At 44.5% G+C, this 21,263-nt stretch overlaps 1 long non-coding RNA gene across 1 annotated transcript; it reads right to left on the bottom strand.

The window, feature by feature from the left end:
* Window positions 1-6,031: 6,031 nt before the first annotated feature.
* LOC130681412 (uncharacterized) lies at window positions 6,032-7,047 on the bottom strand. The gene is made up of 2 exons (XR_008994545.1): window positions 6,785-7,047; window positions 6,032-6,220 (listed from the first exon to the last, which is right to left on the bottom strand). It is a non-coding gene; the product is annotated as an uncharacterized LOC130681412 (long non-coding RNA).
* Window positions 7,048-21,263: the final 14,216 nt, after the last annotated feature.

Below are 21,263 nucleotides of genomic sequence, written 5' to 3'. Positions count from 1 at the left end.
TTTGCCAGCCTCCCCCCCTAGAGTCTTAGCTACCTATCCTCAATTAGTTGCTGCCCTCTTACGTTTAGGCCGAGAGGCAGCTCTCAAGTTGTTTGGGAGAGACCCTGAAGTTATAACCCTCCCATACAATACATCTCAATTACAATGGCTTATTCAACATGATGATGATTGGGCAATTAGCTGCACCTCCTTCCAAGGGACAATAGACAATCATTACCCTGCAGACAGATTAGTCCAGTTCCTTCAAAAGACCCCAGTTGTCTTTCCCAAGAGGACTAAAACCACGCCAATTGCTGGGGCCGTAATGGTGTTCTCTGATGGGTCCTCCTCCGGTATAGCCGCTTTCAGTATTAATGGGCAAGTTACTCGAATACAGACAGACCTCTCTTCTGCACAACTTGTTGAACTAACTGCAATAATCAAAGTTTTTGAGCTTTTAATAGATGCCCCCTTTAACCTTTACACTGACAGTGCCTATGTAGCAACCTCTGTTCCCCTATTAGAGACAGTGCCTTACATACGTCCCTCTACAAATGCTTCCCCCCTATTCGCAAAATTGCAAAAATTAATTCTAAACCGCGATGCCCCTTTTTTCATCGGGCACATACGCGCTCACACTGGCCTTCCAGGGCCGCTTGCCAAAGGCAATGACAGAGTTGATCTGGCGACTCAATTAGTAGCCTCTGTCACGTCAGACTCACCCTTGGCTGCAGCCCAACGGGCTCATGAACTACATCATCTCAATGCTCACACTCTTAGACTCAAATTTTCAATCACCCGAGAACAGGCCCGCCAAATAGTTCGGCAATGTCAAGGATGTCTAACTCTCCTCCCAGAGCCTCATAATGGAATCAACCCCCGGGGGTTGGTTCCGGGAGAGATATGGCAAATGGATGTCACTCATTACCCTCCCTTTGGTAAATTAAAATATATCCATGTGTCTATTGACACATGTAGTGGTTTCCTATGTGCATCCTTGCAAACGGGAGAGGCAACTAAAAATGTTATTACCCATGTTCTCTCATGCCTGGCATATCTACCACCACCTAAAATCTTAAAAACTGACAATGGGCCTGGATACGCCAGCTCTAGCTTTAAACAGTTCTGTGCGCAGTTAGGTATTAAGCACATAACAGGAATTCCCTATAATCCCCAAGGCCAAGGCATTGTTGAAAGAGCCCACTTAACCCTTAAAAACATGTTATTCAAACTTCAGTCGGGGGGAGAAGTACTCTATCCGAAAACAGGTAATGCAAAGACACTCCTAAATCATGCACTGTTTGTTCTTAATTTCCTTACTTATGACTCCGCGGGTAAAACCGCTGCTGATCGCCTTTGGCATCCCTCCACGGCAGATAATTATGCACAGGCTATGTGGAGAGATCCGATGACCAACACATGGCACGGGCCTGACCCTGTGCTCATATGGGGGAAAGGACATGCTTGTATATATGATGCTAAGGCACAAAATGCCCGATGGCTCCCAGATAGGCTCATTAAACTCCTAGACACAAATAGAGGCAAAAACAATAATAATTCCAGTCCAGGGCATATTAACCCCTGAGAAGCCTTCCCTTTCTGTTTATTTTCAGGAGGCAAAAATGAAGATTTGTACACTATTGACCCTCGTCATGACCTTTCGCCCCGTTTGGACCCATCAGATTTTCAATTTCACCTGGACAGTCACCAGTGAAGCAGGAGACGTCGTTTTCAGTTCTTCTACCTTAGCAAGTTCCCCCCCATGGCCTGTTCTTGCCCCTGACCTCTGTGACTTGGCCGCTGGAGCTTCTGCGGCCTGGGGGACCCCAGACATTTACTTTCCTTTTTCCACCTCCCCTGAGACCTACCCTGAGGGACAATCTACCACCTCTCCTGGGTGTAACAACACCCCTAGGAGAACCTACCTCAGAGAAACAGAATTTTATGTTTGCCCGGGAGCTCATAGAGATCGAGCCCTTAACTATAAATGTGGATATAGAGACTCCTATTTCTGTGACTCCTGGGGGTGTGAGACTACAGGAGATGCTAGTTGGAAGCCTAGCTCCACCTGGGATTATATAACTGTAAGTAGGGCTTGGAATCCCAAGCCTAACTCAACTGTTACCCCAGAATGTCAAAGCACCCAATCCACAAGGGGGCGATGTACACCGCTCTCCATTGCCTTTACTGACAAGGGAAAAAGGGCCCCTATTGATGGATGGCTCAGGGGACATGAATGGGGGCTAAGGCTTTATGTTTCAGGAAAGGACCCTGGGCTCACTTTTAAAATCAAATTAATTCGATCCATTCCAAACGCCAACAAGCACGTTGTCCTTGGCCCTATTGCCCCTAAGGCAAGAGACCCAAGACCTTCTAACCCTTCTCCCCTGTCTACTAGTACTGTTTTCCAGGCCTTGCTCCCCCCAGTTTTACCCTCTACAGGCAAAATCCTTAAAGGCCTGGCTAATGTGACTGCAGAATCCCTTAACTCCACTGGATATAGCGAGTGCTGGTTATGTTTCTCCCCCGTTCCCCCGTTTTACGAAGGGATAGCAGTTTTAGTAAACACCTCAGCAGACCTCATACTTACCAATGACTCCAGCAAGACTCGCTGGTCAGACCCCTCCCGTTTTTCAGAGACCTCTCCGGGTCTCACATTGACGCAGCTTTCGGGAATAGGCCTCTGTATACATAGCCCCGTCTTGCGTCTACCCCCTCAGCTAATACCCATTTGTAACAGCTCCTTCTCACCCCCGCTGTCCTATGAATTCCTTGTCGCGCCCAACGGTACTTATTTTGCTTGCTCCTTTGGCATAACGCCCTCTGTTAACCCGCGCTTGCTAATATCTAACAATGAATATTGTGTTTTAGTCATGCTCATGCCCAAGATTTCCATACATCCCACCGAAGACCTCCTTCCATATTACTCGGGCTCTACTCGCACTAAGCGTGAGCCAGTAACCGCCATTACCTTATCTGTAATATTAGGATTAAGAGCAGCTGGGGCTGGAACAGGCGTTGCCTCCATAATTACTTCTAAGCAACAATATTATGCTCTTAGTCAGGCTATTGATAAAGACATACAAAATCTGCAAGAAGGTTTAGATAGCCTGAAAGAATCTGTTGTCTCTCTCTCTGAGGTAGTGCTCCAAAATCGCCGAGGGTTAGACCTCCTTTTCCTGAAAGAAGGAGGCCTCTGCGCTGCTCTTAAAGAAGAATGTTGCTTCTATAAAGACAAAACAGGGTTAGTGCAAGATAGCATTGATAAAGTTAAGAAAAACCTAGAAGCCAGGCAAAAACAAAGAGAAAAGGATGAGGCCTGGTATAAAAACTGGACCTCTGCCACCCCTTGGTTAACTACTCTGATCCCCACCATCCTTGGACCCTTGGCAGGATTCTTCCTTTTAGTGTCTCTTGGCCCTTGGGCCTTAAGAAAACTGACAGTTTTTATTCGAGAGCAGGTTGACCAGCTCGTCAAGCCAGCGGTTGCTGTTCATTATCACAGACTTACAGCCTGTGATGAAGAGTCTTACACCGAACCAACCAATGCTCCCGGTCTCCGGTTCTCAACTTTACAGGCGCCTCAACCATGGTACCATCGATTCTGGCACCGTACTTAATGTGGCCCATATGCTGGTCAGCCAGAACCAGACATACCCCTAACTATGAGGGTATGGGCATCGAGATGAGTGCGAGACAAAGTACCGCAAGGGAGGGTTCTTCCTAGAACCTCTGTGGTCCTCCCTGAGAATACGCCTGGCTTGCATAGAGGTTGGTATCCATATGTACATAAAGCCTTGATATATTAAGATCAATTTGGCTTTCAGCTCTGCCTCTCCTCCCTAAAAGATACCGAGAGCATTTGCGAAATGTTACCCTGCTGGAGGAGCCAGGCCTCTATTCCCTCACTCGATTAAGGCCCACCTTTCTGAAATAAATAGAAAGGGAGGAGATGTTGGGAGCCACACAAAGACAACAAGATGGCCACAGTTCATGAGGTTCCTGCTTCACTTCCTGGAGATTAGCTGCGAGCCCGCGCGCGCCAAGAGATACTCTTCTCCCCCTCCTTCCCCATTATCATATACCAATCAGAATGTAACTCGCTGCGCCATCCCTGCTATGCAGCCAATCCCCTGCTTACAAGTATCCTATGGCCCACTCCGCCCCTGAACACTGGTGTATATCTACCCCCGTCTTACAATAAAATTTGAGGGCTTGATCAGAATACTGTCTTGCCTTCGCTCTTCTCTCGCCCCCATTTTTCTTCCAGGTCGGATCCCCCTCGTCCCCACAAATAACTAGGTCCCGCTGGACGGGACATGTGCCCCCACCCATAGTCAGGCTGATGCATGAAATTAACCATCAAAATTGGTATCTAACATTTACATAATTTATAATTGTTACATGGTACATGAAACCTGTATAAGGTTACATGAAGCCTGTAATGACTCTATACACATTACACGTTAAATGATTTTAAATTTTAGCTTGTGTTATTTGCTTGTGTTGTATAATAGCTTGTATTATTTGTACTTTGGATTTCCTACATATACAATCTAGCCTTCTGCAAAAAAAAGAAAAATGTTCTATTTCTTGCTCTTCAATCCTTATGTATTTCTTTCTTTCTCTGGTTTTGTTGTACTGGCTAAAACCTTAAATATTAATATAAGTGGTGATAGCAAGCATTTTTGATTCATTTCAAATCTCAGAGCAAAATCTGTCCACAATTTACTATTAACTAATGATTGCTGTAGGTTTGATGAGAGAGTCTTTAATAGATAAAGGATATTCCCTTCTATTCTTTGCTAACAAAGCGTGTTTTTTTTTCCATGAGAGGATGTTAAATTTGTGCATCTGTTGAGATGATCATATTTTATCTTTTTTCTTGTTAATGTTGTGCCCAAAGTCGTGAATCCCAGAAGACCACCAAGGAGCCAACACCGATGCAAAAGCAAAGAGCCTTTATTCGAGCTAGCTCGAGCTCAGTCTCTCATCTACACCAACGCAGTGCTAAGATGCCAGAGTAAGAGAGCGCGTTTTCCCCAGAACAAAGGTTTTATGGATTTCCAGGGCGGTTTGGGGGGGTGATGGCCGTGGCTCTGGCTGATTGGCTGGGCCTGGGGGTAGCTCGGGGCGGGGGGGGCGGTGATGAGTCGTGGCTTTGGTCAGTTGGCAGGGTCTAGGGGTGGTGGGTGTACTTCTTGCTGACTGGAGAGAGACTAAGCTCCAATTGGCTGAAATAGGATCTGGGAGCTTGCCCTTTCATTCCCCCCTTTCTCTGGATCCTAAGGGACCCAATTATGGGTCTAATAAGATTTTGCAGTTGTAAGGAGATAAAGGCTGATACTGTTGTCTTAGCTCTATTAGCTTGACTGTATTAATTCTATCTTTAATAAGTTATCAGGTAAGCAGGAGTAACAAGATTACTAGGGGCTTGTATTGAGCAAGGAGGACTATCAGTTGGATGGCCCCCATGTGGTCTCTGACAATCTGGACCAGCCTGTTGATGATACAGGGCCCAAGGGTTAGTAAAAGGAGTAGGATGGCAAGGGGTCCTTGATTAAAGATCATCTCCTGCCTTGATTTCTCTCTGGGACACTGGCGCCTTGGTCCAGGCGCACATTAAAAGACTGCGTGCCCAGCCTCTAAGGTGGGCTGAGATATCGTATATTTGCTAAAGAATCCTGCCTTTTACTATGCCATCTACAGCTGGGTCTGCATGCTAAGTCAGTTTCTCAGCTTGCAAAACTACTTAGATCAGAAGGAGGAAAGACAGCACATAGGTCTGGGCTTTTAAGTATGCTAAAGTGAATCCTATACACGATTACAAATGATTAGCATAATAAAACATGTGCTACTCTTCTTTATCTGGGGAACATTAACTGATCTCACTGAAGAATGATTCTAGAGCTTAATGTTCAACATAGTTTTAGTAAGAGGGGGGTTTCCCGCATGTAGTTACGTTGCTCTGATTGCAAATATCCTGCCTTGCTTTCTTCAGAGGCTCTCACTTTATTCTGTCTAAGCCTATGGTCCCTGTCTCATTCTCCCCTCTACAGATAGAGACTCTAGCTGCTGCTAGGGAAAAGGGGCGATGACCGCTCTGGCTGCTTCGTGCTGAGAAGGGGGCGCAGTAAAGGGTGCAGCTAGGTCTCCATCACTGGTCAGTTGAGAGGGCCTCAGAAGGCTGGCGCTTCTATTCTGGGTTTCATTTCTATTACTATTTGCAGTTTTGTGGCTTCTAGGCAAGATAGAACAAATTGTGTTATTAGGTTATGTAGCAACATCTGGAGTTGGATTTTCCTTTCTGGAAGGACAAACTTGATGAGATTAAGAATGCATGGCTGAATATGAGAACTAGAAATAGTAAAATTTTAATTGCAATGACAGGAGAAAACTAAAACATGGCTAGATATTTTGAAGAAGCTGGAATTCTGGATCTAGTTTATGTCCCAATGGCTAGTATTAGGATTTAGTATGGATAAGCTGTGTTATTGAAACAATTCTTTCTCTAAAATCACCCTCATTTTTATTAGAAGTAACCAGGTTAAGAAAATAATTAACAGCTGGCTTGATTATTTGCATAAGTGCAGCAAGAAGAGCAACTGATTACACAGGCTCTTTTAAATATGCTTTGCTGGAACTTTTTGTAAGGAATTTCAGATTGAATTTTTAAGGGCTTCTTGAGGCCAGAAAGCCAAGCCAGACTTGCCATGAGCTTGTGCCTTCAGTACCTGTAGATTTGGGTGAATTCTTCTCTTCTTGAGGTTCCTGCACCTGCCAGGAAGTGACCTTCCTTACTCACCTGGTAAGGCTGCTGGGAACTCTGTAAGCAAGGTACCAGGCCAGTTCTTCTAAGGGGCTTTGTTGGCTTTATAAAGTCAACCTTAGTTCCTTAAAGTTGTTCATATCTGAGTTTATGCACATGTCTCTCAGGTATGACATTCCAGTCAAAGCCTTGGTAGTATAACCAGTGTTTTTAATTAGTCTTCTTACAAGGAAAGCAGATTCTTATTGAACTTGTGCAAATAAACATACTGCCATGGAATATAAAAATAGTCATTGAAAGTTTTTAAATTCTGGAGGGATCAGGTAGAGAGGAAGATAAATGTTTCAATTCTGCTTATAAAGATAGTCATTTACTAAACTGTTGTCAGCTTAAGAGAACAAGCTTAAAACACTTTATCAGCAACATTTGAAACGAAAAGACACAAAATCATTTTCTTTAGTTTATGTAATCTTATGTAACTAATACCTGTTCTGCTGAAATCTAGTTCTTTACTAGTTTAGGAATAATAAAACAGTGACTATAAATGACAAAAGACTTACAAATGACAATGGTTAAAGACTTGATGAGAACTTACTATAAGAGTTGATATAAGAAAATTTGGATATTTCTGTAACACAAAACATTCAGTAACAAAGTTTAGCATCATTCTCTTTGACAGTGCTTTCCTGGTAAATATATATATATCAGATAAATAAGCCAAATTAGTCAAATACTTTCTCCAATGAGAAAAAATTCCTCTGACATGTTCCAGGGGCCCTCTGGAAAATACCAGAGTTAACTAGAGGTAAAAGCACCTTTTTGCATTTGATTTTTTTTTTTTTTTGGCACTTGCTTAAATAGGATTATAGGTTGCTATGAAGCAATACTTACCTATTTAACCAGAATGTAACAAAATATTTCAAAGGCAAATAAAGGTTACACAGTTGTTAACAAACTTTAGCTTTTAGTCTTTTTAAAATTAAGATTTCATTTAAAAAAAAAATATTCCGGCAACTCCCTGAGACTTTAAGCATGAGAAACTGCTTTGATAAAACAATTAGAGAACCTTTTGCAATCTTTGAACATTTAGAGCTGACTAACAGTTAAAGAAAACTTTGTTGTTGTTTTTTTTAACTGGAAACAAAATTCTAATTTTGCTGTGCACTTGATATCAAGACTCACTTGCTTTAATTTCACATAGCACGACTATATCTGTAAGAATATAGTAATTTGTTCTTCATTTGCCCCATGGTCCCAAGCACATAAGCCGGTGAGAATTATGCCTGGGCTTGCCTGGGGTTTGACTGGGTTTATCCCGCCTTATCTCTAAACATCCTGACCCTCCCCAAAGCAACAGGCTGAGCGGATCCACCACAACATAAGGCACCACGCTGCTGCACCACACCGCTCTCTCTCTCTTTGTCTCTGTCTCTCTGTCCCCCTTTAAATAAATAGCTGTACTTTAGAACAAAGTTACTTTATTTTATCAAAAAACACATTCTTTAGCATGCAGACGAGTTTTCATTCTTTATACCTTCTCTTATTAAAACATACATCTTTTAGCATAGAGAAATGTTTTCCTTATTTAAGTAGTTTTCATTAGAACTTAAAATCATTTGATACTTTAACGTTCAGTGAACACTGAAAAACAGGCCACCATAAACTGTTACACTAGCATTCTTCAGATTGATACATCTATGAACATATAGTATCATTTTTGGAAATGTGCTTTACAACACAATTTCTCATTAGGCACAAAATATGTCTATATAACTTAGCAAACTTTAAAAATTTTGGTTACCACAAAAATTCTTAGGCTGTTTGCAGATATATACACTGTTATACAGTATTATTATTAAGATGCTTATTTGCTACACTTGTTTACTTATTTTTAGCAACCATGCTAGATTACTTAGAAAACTTCTACTAAACATTAGACAAAGTCAAGCTTTTCTTTAAGCATCTTCTTGAAATGTTTAACAGGTAACATCAACTTAAATGACTTCAAGTAAACTTTGGCAGCTGATAACTATAAGGACATGCATGCCTCAGCCAAACCCAAATTAGCATTAATGCTTAACATTTTTTATCAGATTTTCTGGAAGTTTTAGAATGCCCAATTTTCACAAGCGCTTGTCTTTAAATCAATTTCATTAATACCATCCGGAGGTAGAAAGATATTTTCATTTACACACTTAGACACACAAACATACAGACTGAGTATTAATGATAAGGTTCCCTCTGGCAGCCATCCAACATTGAAAACTGGCTACTCACTAGAACAAAAAGTCTGCCACTGACCCTTCTGGACTTCCACACTGAGGTTGTAAAAGAGTGGTTGGATTGAATGTTCCCTCCGGCAGCCAGCCAACGTCAAAGGACGGCCACTCGGAGGTGCAGAAAACAGGCAATTTTCCCTGACGTCCGTGCTCAGATTGTGAGCTCTCTCCCTAACGTCTGAGAAAAATGGTCTGTCATGAGAGAGAAGGGGGTCGTCTGAGTCTGTCCCATTTCTTCTGTCAACAAGACTAAGACAAACACAACAAACAACAAACAGGCGCCTACAGAGAAGAATCTGCCGCGGCCGCGGAGGCAAAACTGAAAGTAAGTTGAGGGCCTGTTGGATTGCAGCAGCAGCTGACTTTCCTCACAGATGAGGACTTCATCCTCCAGACGGGGGCAAGAGACGTCTCCCAAGACGCCCGGTCGATGACCTGCCAGCGCATCTGCCTAAGTCAATGCCGACCCTGATACAGATTGGAGCTCCTACAGGCTTATACAGGCTTCAGGCTTGTTCGCAAACAAAAACAGTGAGACACAGACAGACAAAGACAGACAGATAACTGAGTGCACTCACCAGCCGGCACAGGGCTCTCTGGGTCGGGGGTTCTGGGGGTCTCTGGGATCCCAGACGAGCCCCCAAATGTTGTGCCCAAAGTCACGAATCCCAGAAGACCACCAAGGAGCCAACACCGATGCAAAAGCAAAGAGCCTTTATTCGAGCTAGCTCGAGCTCAGTCTCTCATCTACACCAATGCAGTGGCAAGATGCCAGAGAAAGAGAGCACGTTTTCCCCAGAACAAAGGTTTTATGGGTTTCCAGGGCGGTTTGGGGAGTGATGGCCGTGGCCCTGGCTGATTGGCTGGGCCTGGGGGTAGTTGGGGGTGGTGGTGAGTCGTGGCTTTGGTCAGTTGGCAGGGTCTAGGGGTGGTGGGTGTACTTCTTGCTGACTGGAGAGAGACTAAGCTCCAATTGGCTGAAATAGGATCTGGGAGCTTGCCCTTTCAGTTAATGTGGTAAAATACATTGATATTTTCCCCCCCCCCTCCAGATCTCAGTCATTTATTTCCATATCTCCTTGGGAGAAGCAGTAATGAAGCCTGTTACATATTCATAACAGAAGGGTACACTATACTTTAAGCTTACCTGTTCAAAGAATTAGAAAAAGTTACAATACATTCCACAATTAAAAACGACAACCTCCAAATTCTGAAGTTGATTGTTAAACTACCAGCATTTGGTAACAAAACAAGAGTCCATACCAAATATTGTGTTAGAGGCTGTAACAAAGCCTAACCCATTCCATTTTGAAACAAGCTAAGTTAAACCTCTCCCTTCATGTTGCCCTCCAACCATACATTGCTGAGTTTCAGGAATTTTACCTGGAGCACCCTAGAAACTAAAGGGCATTTCCTCCCCCAGGCAGTTTTGAAGCATGCAGCCTCCACTACTCCATCAAGTCTGCCCTGGGGATGTTGACTTCTTGAAGATCTCGCTCTCACTCTGGATGGCACTTTGGACATGGTCTCGGGATGTTAGTCCATCACTTTCCTAGGTTGTCGGCTTCCTAAATAAAGCAAACTTTCCTTTTCACCAACACTTGTCTCGTGAGTTTTGGTCTTTAGAGTGATGAGAAGCCAGATTTGGGTTTGGAACTGGGCCATGGCCCAGTAATAGTTGCAAACTAGTGACTGGCAGGACAAATACAGCCTGCAGTGGGTTTTGTCCAACCCACAGTGGTTTTAAACTACCCCCATCCCCACCTGTTAATAGAGATACAAACATCCTGCATTTAAGAGATTCCTTGTCTTAAAAAACTATGTGTACACACACAAATACATACATATACATGCCAACAATGGGCCTGCTTGCAGTGATGAGCTGGAGAGCACAGACCCTGTTTTGAGAAGGCAAGGTGTTTGTTCTTTATGACTGATGTACACTAACATGTCAGATTTCCACTTCTAATTCTGTGGTACATTTTGTAATCTCAGCAGACTACCAGCCATTTCATAAAAATGTTATTTAGTAAGTAGAAAAAAATAAAAATATTTAAATTTTACACTGCTATAAAATGCTGGAATAAAATAGATTAAAACAAAACAGAAAAGGTAAATTAGAGGTCAGGGGTTAAGTTGTAACTTGGGCTTTATTATTTCAAAGCAAGCCAAATCAAGCTATACAGTTTAGAAAATGTACATGTACTACATAAGGTGGACCCTGAAGGTAACTGAGGAAATATCAGCAATTTATAAGAGAAACTGACTGGCTTCAAAGGTGGTTTCCTTTATCTTGCTAAACTGTAAAGTTCTCACTTTGATATAAATTCAAACTGCTTAATGGATGAACACTTCACACACAGATAATTAAATAATTTACATAATAAAGCAGTATTTTGGTAGGGTATATTCTATCATTTGAATAGAAATCAGTCTCAAAGGATGTGTTACTAAGCAATAAACTGCCCATACGTATATCATTTATGATCAGTTTGGTAACACTAAGTTTACTACACCTCTTTTCCCAGCACAAAATGGACACTTTACAGAATTTTTAAATTGAGGTAGGTGAAACAAAGCAGGATGACAATGTGATCTGCAGTTTAAAATTTCTTTTCACTTAAAGTCTTAGGATCAAGACATTATCCAAGTGCTGAAAAGAAGGATACTCAGAAACAGCATTACAACCAGTCAAGAAGTAAAAGTCACCCAGTGAATTGTAGTAGAAAAGCTCCTTAAGAAAAAGTTCATTATTTACAGATATTACAGAATGCCAAGCTCTTTTCTACATTGCTAAAAAAATGGAAGTAAATACATCTGAGGTATCACGGCAATCCACATCTTCCTCGGGTCAGACCATGCCAACCCCCTCAGTGCTGTGGGCTGTTGGCAGCCCAGCCTATGAGGGCCCTCACAACATCCTCAACTGTTAGGGCGTCTTAACTCTCGGTTGCTGTTAAGGGTTCAGGATATTCATGGCTTTCTGGGAGTCACTGCCCAGTTTACAAATCACATAAATGGGGACAGCAGCCACTTCTCATGTGTCTGCTTCCCTTCCTAGATTACTTCTATCTAGGAGTTTCTGGCTTTTCTGTATATCTCCATTACAATCATTACAAAGGGATGTGTAGGAAGTGAGGCAAGGGACAGATATCCACTTTCAATTGAGGCTTGATGTCAAGCAACAGAAGGGGGACCCAGAATCCAAAAGTTGCTTATTGTCAGTGACAGAAGCCAGCTCCTTTGGGCTCAGTGATGGCAGGGGGCAGCACTTGGTGGTGGTTCAGGAGCCACAGAGGCCCTCTCAGTCCTGCAGTTTGGTTATAGTGACTCTTACGAGCTGCCTAGCTGGGCAAGTGGCTTGGCAGAAATGTGGAAATACCTCTGAAGGCATCCAACAGGCTGCCACTGTGAGAGGGGTCACAGAGCAGTGCTTCTTAGCACTTCCGGGGACTATAGGTAGCCCAGCACCCAAGTTCTGAAGCTGAACACTGTACCGTTGATGCAGCTGGTCCCTCTGCTAGAGTGCTGGGGGGAGATGCAGAGACAGCAAGGCCCACTGGTGGGCTGATTTATATCTTTAATGGTGGGGCACTGGCTTGATGTGAGGGGCTGCAGTCTGGTCAGCACCTGTGTGTCATAAACCAGGTGGCAAGTGAGCAGTCAGCTCCAGGTTACAGGTGAGCCAAAGTCTAGAGCTGAGACTGGCACAAGGATTTGGACGTGTGGCATGCAATCAAGGCCATGGTGAGGCAATGGCCTAAAAGCCCTCACTTTGCAGCCCTTGGTGGGTCAGGTTGTGCACCTCTATCACGTGGTAGTCAGCCAGGCAAGGTGGCCCTCACTGGAAGTTTCAGGTCCTGTACCAGCGGGCAGCCCAGCCCACCCCTGGGGTGGAGCATGATGAGCCGCCAGGTATGGACCACTGTGCAGGCCCGGTGTGCCCACACTAGCTTTGGGCCCACCACAGTAGTCTTGACTCCCAGGTCTTTCCTGACAGCCACAACATCCAGAAGCCCTTGTGGCCCCAGCTCTGGTTCCAGCTCCAGCTTTGCTGGAAGAGTCACCACCGAGCCTCTGCTTCAGGGAATTCACTCTTCCTTACCCTGGGCAACTTTGGCCTGCAAGGTTTGCACCTCGTCCCTGGCAGCCATGACTGCCTCTTCTGGAAGTTGTCAATATATTGCCTTTTGAATGTTACATCAGAGTTGTTTTTTTTTTTTTCTTAAACTCAAACTGATCATTATGTGGTATCCTGTCTTATATTGCTGAATTTGGTTTGCCAGAAATTTGTGTAAGGTTTTTGCATATATGTAAATATGAGAGATGGACTTTATTAATAAATCTTTCTGTAAAACAGGAAATTTAAGGAGAACTTTATTACTAAAAACAGCTTGCAAAAGGGAAAGGCACAGCCCTTGGCTATGAAACAAAAGTATGCTCTGAGGAAACAAAGAGAGGAGGTTGTTTTTATAGAAGTTTCTGTCCAGGTTCCCCCATGGGTCTGTCACATGAGCAGGCAAACTTCTGAGGTCTTAATTGGTTGATGGAAGTTGCAGCTGATTGGTCAATTTTCCAGCAGTTGCTGTTTTGGTAGCAGTAGCAGGACCACATGAGGGACTAGTTTTGCTTTGGAGGACAGACTTCATTTTGTGGTTCTTCCAAAGATACAGGGTGAGTATGTGTATGGTCTACTGTCAACATATGGCCCTCTGAGTCCATTTTGTTTTGGGTCTCATTTGTCCTGACAATGCATCTTATATTCTTGCATAGCCAGTTTTGTGGGGAGGCTGAACTTTGTTTTTGAACCAGCTGAACTGGTTTAGTTTTGTTTTCACAACTTCTTATTTTCTTTTATTGTAATGTCTCTGGCAAGTTTTGATTTCATTGTTATACTTTCCTCATAAAATGGGTTGGGAAGTATTCCCTCTTTTAATACTTTACAGAATTGTTCAGTCTGATGTAATTTATCTTTAAATATTTGATGGAAATGGTTGATTTTATGCCAGTGGGTTTCAGTTCCGGGCAAGTTCACTAAGGATTCAGTGAGACTGAGGAACGACAATGGAACATTCTTAGGGTGAAAGGGTTTGCTACCCATCTTCTTCCCCCAGCAATTGGTCAAGCACTAGAATTACATCTGCATCCAACAGTCTGCAGGTCTGTAATCCTTCTTCATCTTTGCCTCTGTCCAGAGCACTGGGCGGAGCTCTCTAGACAGTGACTCAGTCAACAAGAGCTAATTGCCTACGGGTGTGGGAGCAGTCGCCTAGCAGCAGGCCAGCTACATCATCAAGTAATTGAGGTTTAGGTGAGGATCCTGGCCACATGAATCTTCACTTTACCTACTCCGCCCCTCTGGGATTCTCACCTCACAATCTACACACTCTCAGTCTTCTGCAATAGTACCCGAGTGAGAAAGCTGGAGCATTGTAACCAGATTCCACAACAGCGACAAAGGATAACAACAACATAGAGATAATAACAAAAATCAAGACACAACAAGATTTTGATACAGCTAACAAAAATTATAATAATCCTCAAGCCAGAGGAGGTTATTTCAGCTATATTCAAAATCAGTTCTACTCAGATGAGTTCACGATCCACTTTAATAGTGGTACGTATAGGGAGCTCTATGCAGCCTGGCGAGCAACAGTTTTTTGCTAGGCTGTGTGCCCAATCCAAAAAGACCTTGGGGATGATAAGACACATGTTTTAATGACACCAACATAGGCAAATTTTGTCCATCAGGTAAGATGCATGCCAGAGAGTGGTCTTGTGAGATGACTGTAGCAGGAAGGGGTCAGGTTCAAGTCTAGTACACCATACCTTTACCACACTCCCCATGGGAGTTACTGAGGGGTCTATATATAGTGCTATGAGAGGTGCATGTACTGGCCATAATGATAAAACAAAACTCCCTGGTAAGATGCTCCTACCTTCTGGCCATTCAGGATATACTACTGTGATCTTTGGGGGCCACTCTGCTGTTACTCCAGGAATACACCAGAGACCAGCTTCCAGGCCTTGTCCCCAAGGTTCCAGGAGGGCCAGCCATCGTTGGTCCATGTGTCAAAAGGTTCAAGGCCACATCCACTCAATGGAGACTCCAGGGTTTAGTGCAGTTGGTGCTGGCAGCAAGATATTATTCTGGTGGCCAAAAGTCAGCTTCAACAATTCTTACTTGGTTTGTACTTGCAGTTGTATAGGGGAGGCAGCAATATATGTTAGCATGTCTACGGGGCTCAGGGCTCCCTTTCGGGGTTTCTCGTTCAAATGCCGTAGCACTGTCCATAAGCAGACTGACTATCCCCACAGACTATTGGTGTCTGATTTCACACCAGATTTTAAAAAACCATTGTACCTCTCTATCATGCCTGTAGCAGTAGGACTGTATGGCACATGAAACTTCCATTTTATTCCCAACTGTTGCACCCATTCTTATAGTGCACGTCCTGTAAAATGGGTGCCTTGATCATCTCAATTACCTGTGGTTGGCCATAGGCTGCAAAGAAATGCTCCAGGCCTCTTTTGGTCATCTGTTGGTCTGCACAACATATAGGAAAAGCAACCAGAGGTCTAGTAGCTGTGTCCACACAAGTCATGGCATACTGGTACCTTTCTGACACAGGCAAAAGCCCAATATAGTCTCTTTGACACCTGACAAGGGGTATCGGTCCCTTAGCTATTGTCCCACGTTACTGTGGAACTCAGTGTAAGTCCCTATTAGAGCATTCAATGCACTTCTGCTAGGCTCTGCTGACTTCTTCAAAGGTCAGAGGAAAGCCCCATTGACCGGCTACAGCCCACATTGTCTTTTGCCCTGAATGAAACAAATGCTGATGGAACCATTGGGCTATATCAGAGGCAGGCTTTCCTTTTAGCCAACATATCTGGGCCAATTTATTTGCTTCATCATTTCCTGGCGATGCCAGTGGCAAATGACCTGTTGCATGATATATTGTAACTGTTTTAGTCTGACCACAGGCCCATAAGCCTTGCAACAATTCTTGCCCCCAAAGGGGTCGGTGACCAACCAGCCAGTTGGCATAGTACCACAAGGTCATGCCCAATAGATGGCACAGCTGCCAGTGCAGACTATTGGGGAGGGCTCCTGGTGATCACAAGCCACACTGCCCACAACTCTGCTCACTGACTGCTCTTCCCCCTCACAATCTACCATCCATATTGTCTCAGTCTTAGGATGGAAAGCTACAGCCCACCATTTTGGGGGCTGCCCATGGCTGGAGCCATCTTTGTGTATAGGGGCTCTTCCCTCCCAATATGACTTTCTGCTACTAAGGGTTCTAAAGTAAATTCTTCCTGCTTTTCACTAGTATATGGCACTGGCTCCAATAAGCATTGAAGTTCTTCATTCAAGGTGCTACTAGAGAGGGTTCTACACTGCTGGAGGTAAGCACCCCACTTGGCCAGTGTGGGTGTTTGTGCCACACCACTCCTTGACTTTTGGGTCCAGTCTTGTACCCACCCCAATATGGGATGAGTGGTTATAACCTTTATCAGGGCCATTCCAGTGATGGGTTCTATAGCCAGCATGGCATGATACACAGCAGTCAGTTGTTTTACTATCAAGGTATATCATACCTCTGCCCCTTTCCAGAGTTGTGACCAGAATCCAATAGGTTGGCGAGTTCATTCAAGCCGTTGCCAGAGACCCCAGCCATAACAGTCTTCAGGCACATGAACATCCAGCTCACAGGGCCTTGATGGGTCTATCACACTCGAGGCCTACACAGCCTTGACTGCCCATTTTGCTGTAGTAAAGGCAAATGTGCATGTCTCATCCCAGTCCCACCTGATGCCCTTTCATATCAACCAGTATAAGGGCTTAAGAATTTGTGCCAGGTGCAGGATAAACACTCTCCAGTAGCCTAGAAGACCCCAAAACTCTGGTAACAATGCCACAGTTGTAGGGGAAGGAAAGGCCAGGACTTTATCTATAACTGCTTCTGGTATAACTTTGGTCTTACTTGATCAGATAACCCCCAAGAATTTGACTGACAAACCATGTCCCTGAACCTTCATGCTGTTCACAGCCCATCCTTTCTCATGGAGATGTTGCAGCAGTCTAGGTGCTGTACCTTCTAGATCTGAAAGGGAATCATACATGAGCATGATATCATTAATATATGGTACAGGTGCCCCGTTGGCAGTTTCTCCCATGCAGCCAAATCCTGGGCTACAAGCCCATGACAGATGGTGGGGCTGTGGAGGTATCCCTGTGGAAGGACAGTGAAAGTCCATTGCCATCCTTTCCATGTGAAGACAAACTGTTTTTGACTTTCCTGCTCAATGTCAGTGGAAAAGAAGGCATTAGCAAGCTCTACAACATAATGGTATGTTCCTAGTTCGTGGCTGAGGGTATCTAACAGGTCTTCAAGAGAGGGGACAGCAGCATGCATAGGGGGTATGACCTCATTCAGTTCTCGGTAATCCACAGTCATATGCCAGGAGCCATCTGACTTTTTTACTGGCTACACTAGGGAATTGAAAGGACTATGGGTGGGCTTTATGATACCCACTTTTTCTAGTTCCTGGAGGGTTTCTTCAATTTCTTTATGCCCTCCAGGCAGTTTGTATTGTTTTGTATTAGTCACCTGCTGAGTCACAGGCAAAGCTATGCGTGGGTGCCTAGCATGTCCTCTCAGAACTGCCTTCACCACATCTATTCTCAGACTGAACTCACCTGCACTGATCTGCAACCATAGACCCTACAGTATATCAATCCCCCAAATATACTCAGGGATAGGAGATATATACACATTTAGGGGGTAGATGCTCTATTCCAAAAGGGATTTGTGTTCATTTCACTCTGATAGACTTACTGCCATATCCATTTATGATAGTGTGGGGGGCCCCACAAAATTGTTCAGGGTTACCATGAATCAGTGAACATTCAGCCCCAGTGTCCACCAGAGCCTGGACATGTTGCATGTTCACTGGGGACCAATGGATAGCTATTTCAACATGTGGCCTCCAGTCCCCTCCATTCCCTTAGGGCAGGTACCTCGACCTTCCCCTCAATCAAAGCGGGTTCCCCAATTGTCTTCCTGTGTGGGTTCAAGTGAGGTTGGCTCACTCTCTAGTAGGAAGTTTTGCAAGCACATAGGCCAGATTCATGGCTCTGTCTCTGCCTCTGCCTCTTTGTTCTTAATGGCTAGAACTGCTGCTCTGGTTTCAGTTGTTGCCACAGTTCTAGTAAGATTCTATGTGATTTCCCATCTAGTTTCCTTCTGTCTCCTCCTGCCCATATGAAATCAATCCACATCTGGGTCCTTGTAAACCTTCATGGAGTCCTTTAAATTCTTCCTCTGAGTGGCAGATCTTATTTCTTTCCATGCTCTCATTGCTTCAGCCTCTCCTAAGTCTGCTACTGTATGTGTCACCTCACTTATGCCTGCCTTAAGTGAGGCTCAAGAATGGCCATTAAAGACCCAAAGAGGGATGTGGGAGCCATTTGAAGGTCAACATTTCTCATCCCTGTAGTAAAAGGCTCCTCATCTGGGCCATAATTCTCTGGACTACAGATGGCATTTTCTATGCCTAGCTCCCATAACACCTGTTGGAGCTCAGCATACATCTACCATCTAGCAGGGCAGGATGGTTAATCACCCTGATTGGGCCACACAGCACAAAGTGCAGCCATGAGCCAGTCAAGGAGGGAGTGACTCCCTGGGGTCTGATGTGCATTTTATAATCACTGACTCAAGGCAGGATGAACTGTCAAGGAAGCCAGCTTTCCTATCTCTGATCCAGACAGAACAATTCCATCCTCCCCTAAATCCCACAGATGCAGTAGCCAAGCTGATATTGACCCCTAGGGCTTCTGCCTAAAACAGGAGCCCAAATATACCAGCCTGAGTATAGGGGTGGTGCTGACCTGGGGAGGGTGCTGCACCTCTCCTGGGGGAACCCTCAGTTGTGCCTTTATTTTCTTTACAACCACTGGGTGTGCATTCAATACAGGAGGGGCCAGTGCCTCCAGCACCATCCCTTCATCCTTCCCCAGCTTCTCTATTTCCAGGACTGATGGTACCTTTCTCTCCACTCCCCCAAGTGCCTCATCTGCTACATCCTTTACCTTTTCTCCAGTGCCTCACAGCAATGCTAACTTTGTCTTCAGTAGCTCTCTTACCTTCACCTCAATGCCTCACAGCTGGCGCCCTCATGCCACCTCTTCCTGTGCTTCCCTCAGAAATACGGCCTTTTCCCCTATGGCCTTTTCCTCCTTCAGAGCACCTGGCAGCACCACTGTCTCATTCTGTAAGGAATCTTTTACCTTCTTCACTGGACTTTGCACTGCCTCTTGTGTTTTTTTGCAGGGGTCCGTTCTTTTCCTTCATGGCCTTTACCTCTTCCACAGTACCTCATAGTGATGCCATTTCAGTCACCAACAAATATTTTACCTCCTCAATGGCACCTCACAGCCAGAATTCTCGTGCTGCCTCCTCTCATATCAATGCCATTTCATTCTTCAACGAATCCACAGCAGTTCGCAGCTCACATTCTCATGCTGCCATTTCTTGGGTCTCTTTCAGGAGCATGTTCTTCTCATCTGTAGACTTTTTTAATGCTGTGAGAAGCAACCAACCCAGTCCCCACTGCCTCATGGGCACATGCTTCTCAAAGGATCTGCTTACTATACCAAGGGCCAACCCTGCTGCCTCAGGTGTCACCTCCACCTGCCTCCAGTTCTGGGGTGGGGCCCAGCCCTCTAGGAGACAAGCCACCTCAGACCACATACCCACTGGGGGTCAATTGACTGTCTCTCCATCCATAGGAGCATCCCAGTGAAGCACCCCACCCATAAGGGCAGCCTGTCTTTTTCATTGGTCAACAATGAATCCCGCCAGTGTTGCCAGTTGTCTTGCCAATGGGTTTCAGCCCTGGGAAAGTTCACTATGGATTCAGTGAGACCAGGGAATGCAAAGGAACATTCTTGGGGTGAAAGGGTTTATTACCCAGCTTGTTTTCACAAAAACAGATTGAGCACTAGAATTATGTCTGCATCCAACAATCTGCAGGTCTGTAATCCTCCTTCATCTCTGCCTCTACCCAGAGTACTGGGCGGAGCTCTCTAATAGTGACTCAGTCATCAACAGCTAATTGTCTATGGGTTTGGAAGCACTAGCCTAGCAGGAGGCCACCTATATCATCAAGTAGTCTATGTTCAGGTGATGATCCTGGCCATAGGAACCTTCACTTTATCCACACTGATGAATTCTCTAAACCTAAGATTTTAATTGAGGGAAAGCTTCTGATTGTGGATTTATACCTTTAATATGTGTAGAACTCTGGATTTCTACTTGGTTTTGCTAAGTTGAGCTGTTGTTAGGATTCATTTCATCTAAAATTTTTAATTAACTGGCTGTCTTGCCAATGGGTTTCAGTCATGGACAAGTTCAGTATGGATTCAATGAGACCAAAGAAATGACAATGGAACGTTCTTGGGGTAAAAGGGTTATACCCAACCTTATTACCACAGTGGCTGGTCGATCACTGGAACCCCACCCACTCAGAGTGAGTCTGCACACAGCATGCCAATCTCTGCCTCTGGGCTTCTCTACCCCCGCAGCTGTCTCAGTCTCTGTCCTTAGTGCTGCCACCATTCCATTCTCATCTCTGCTCTCCTGCAGCCTTGCAACCATGCCTACGTGTCACCCAGAGCACTGGGTGGAGCTCTTTATATAGAGTCAACAACAATGTATTGCCCCCACTTGTGTAGTCTGCTAGCTGACCAGGGTCTTATGAGAATCCTGGCCATAGGAATCTTCACTTTATCCACATTGGCCTAAATTTGTTCATCATAAGCTGTTATGATTTTTCTAATGTAGGACCTGCCATGATTTCTCCTTTCTCATTCCTAAGTTTAGTTGTTTGTGAGCCTATCCACCCTTCTCTGTTTTTCTGTCTCACTGTAGGGAAAATTGAAGTTCCTGTGATCAGGATCCTCACCTGAACCTAAACTACTTGATGATGCAACTGGCCTACTGCTAGGCTAATGCTTCCACACCTGTAGGCAATGAGCTATTATTGACTGAGTCACTAAAATAAAGAGCTCTGCCCAGTGGTCTGCCTGGAGGTGGAGACAAAGGAGGATTGTGGACCTTCAGACTGCTGGATGCAGACATAATTCTAGTGCTTGACCTATCACCAGGAGAACAAGCTGGGTAATAAACCACATTACTTCAAGAATGTTCCATTGTTATTCCTTG

The sequence above is a fragment of the Manis pentadactyla genome, chromosome 17 (genome assembly GCF_030020395.1).
Source record: "Manis pentadactyla isolate mManPen7 chromosome 17, mManPen7.hap1, whole genome shotgun sequence".
NCBI lineage: Eukaryota > Metazoa > Chordata > Mammalia > Pholidota > Manidae > Manis > Manis pentadactyla.
This window is presented reverse-complemented; position numbering and strand designations above follow the sequence as displayed.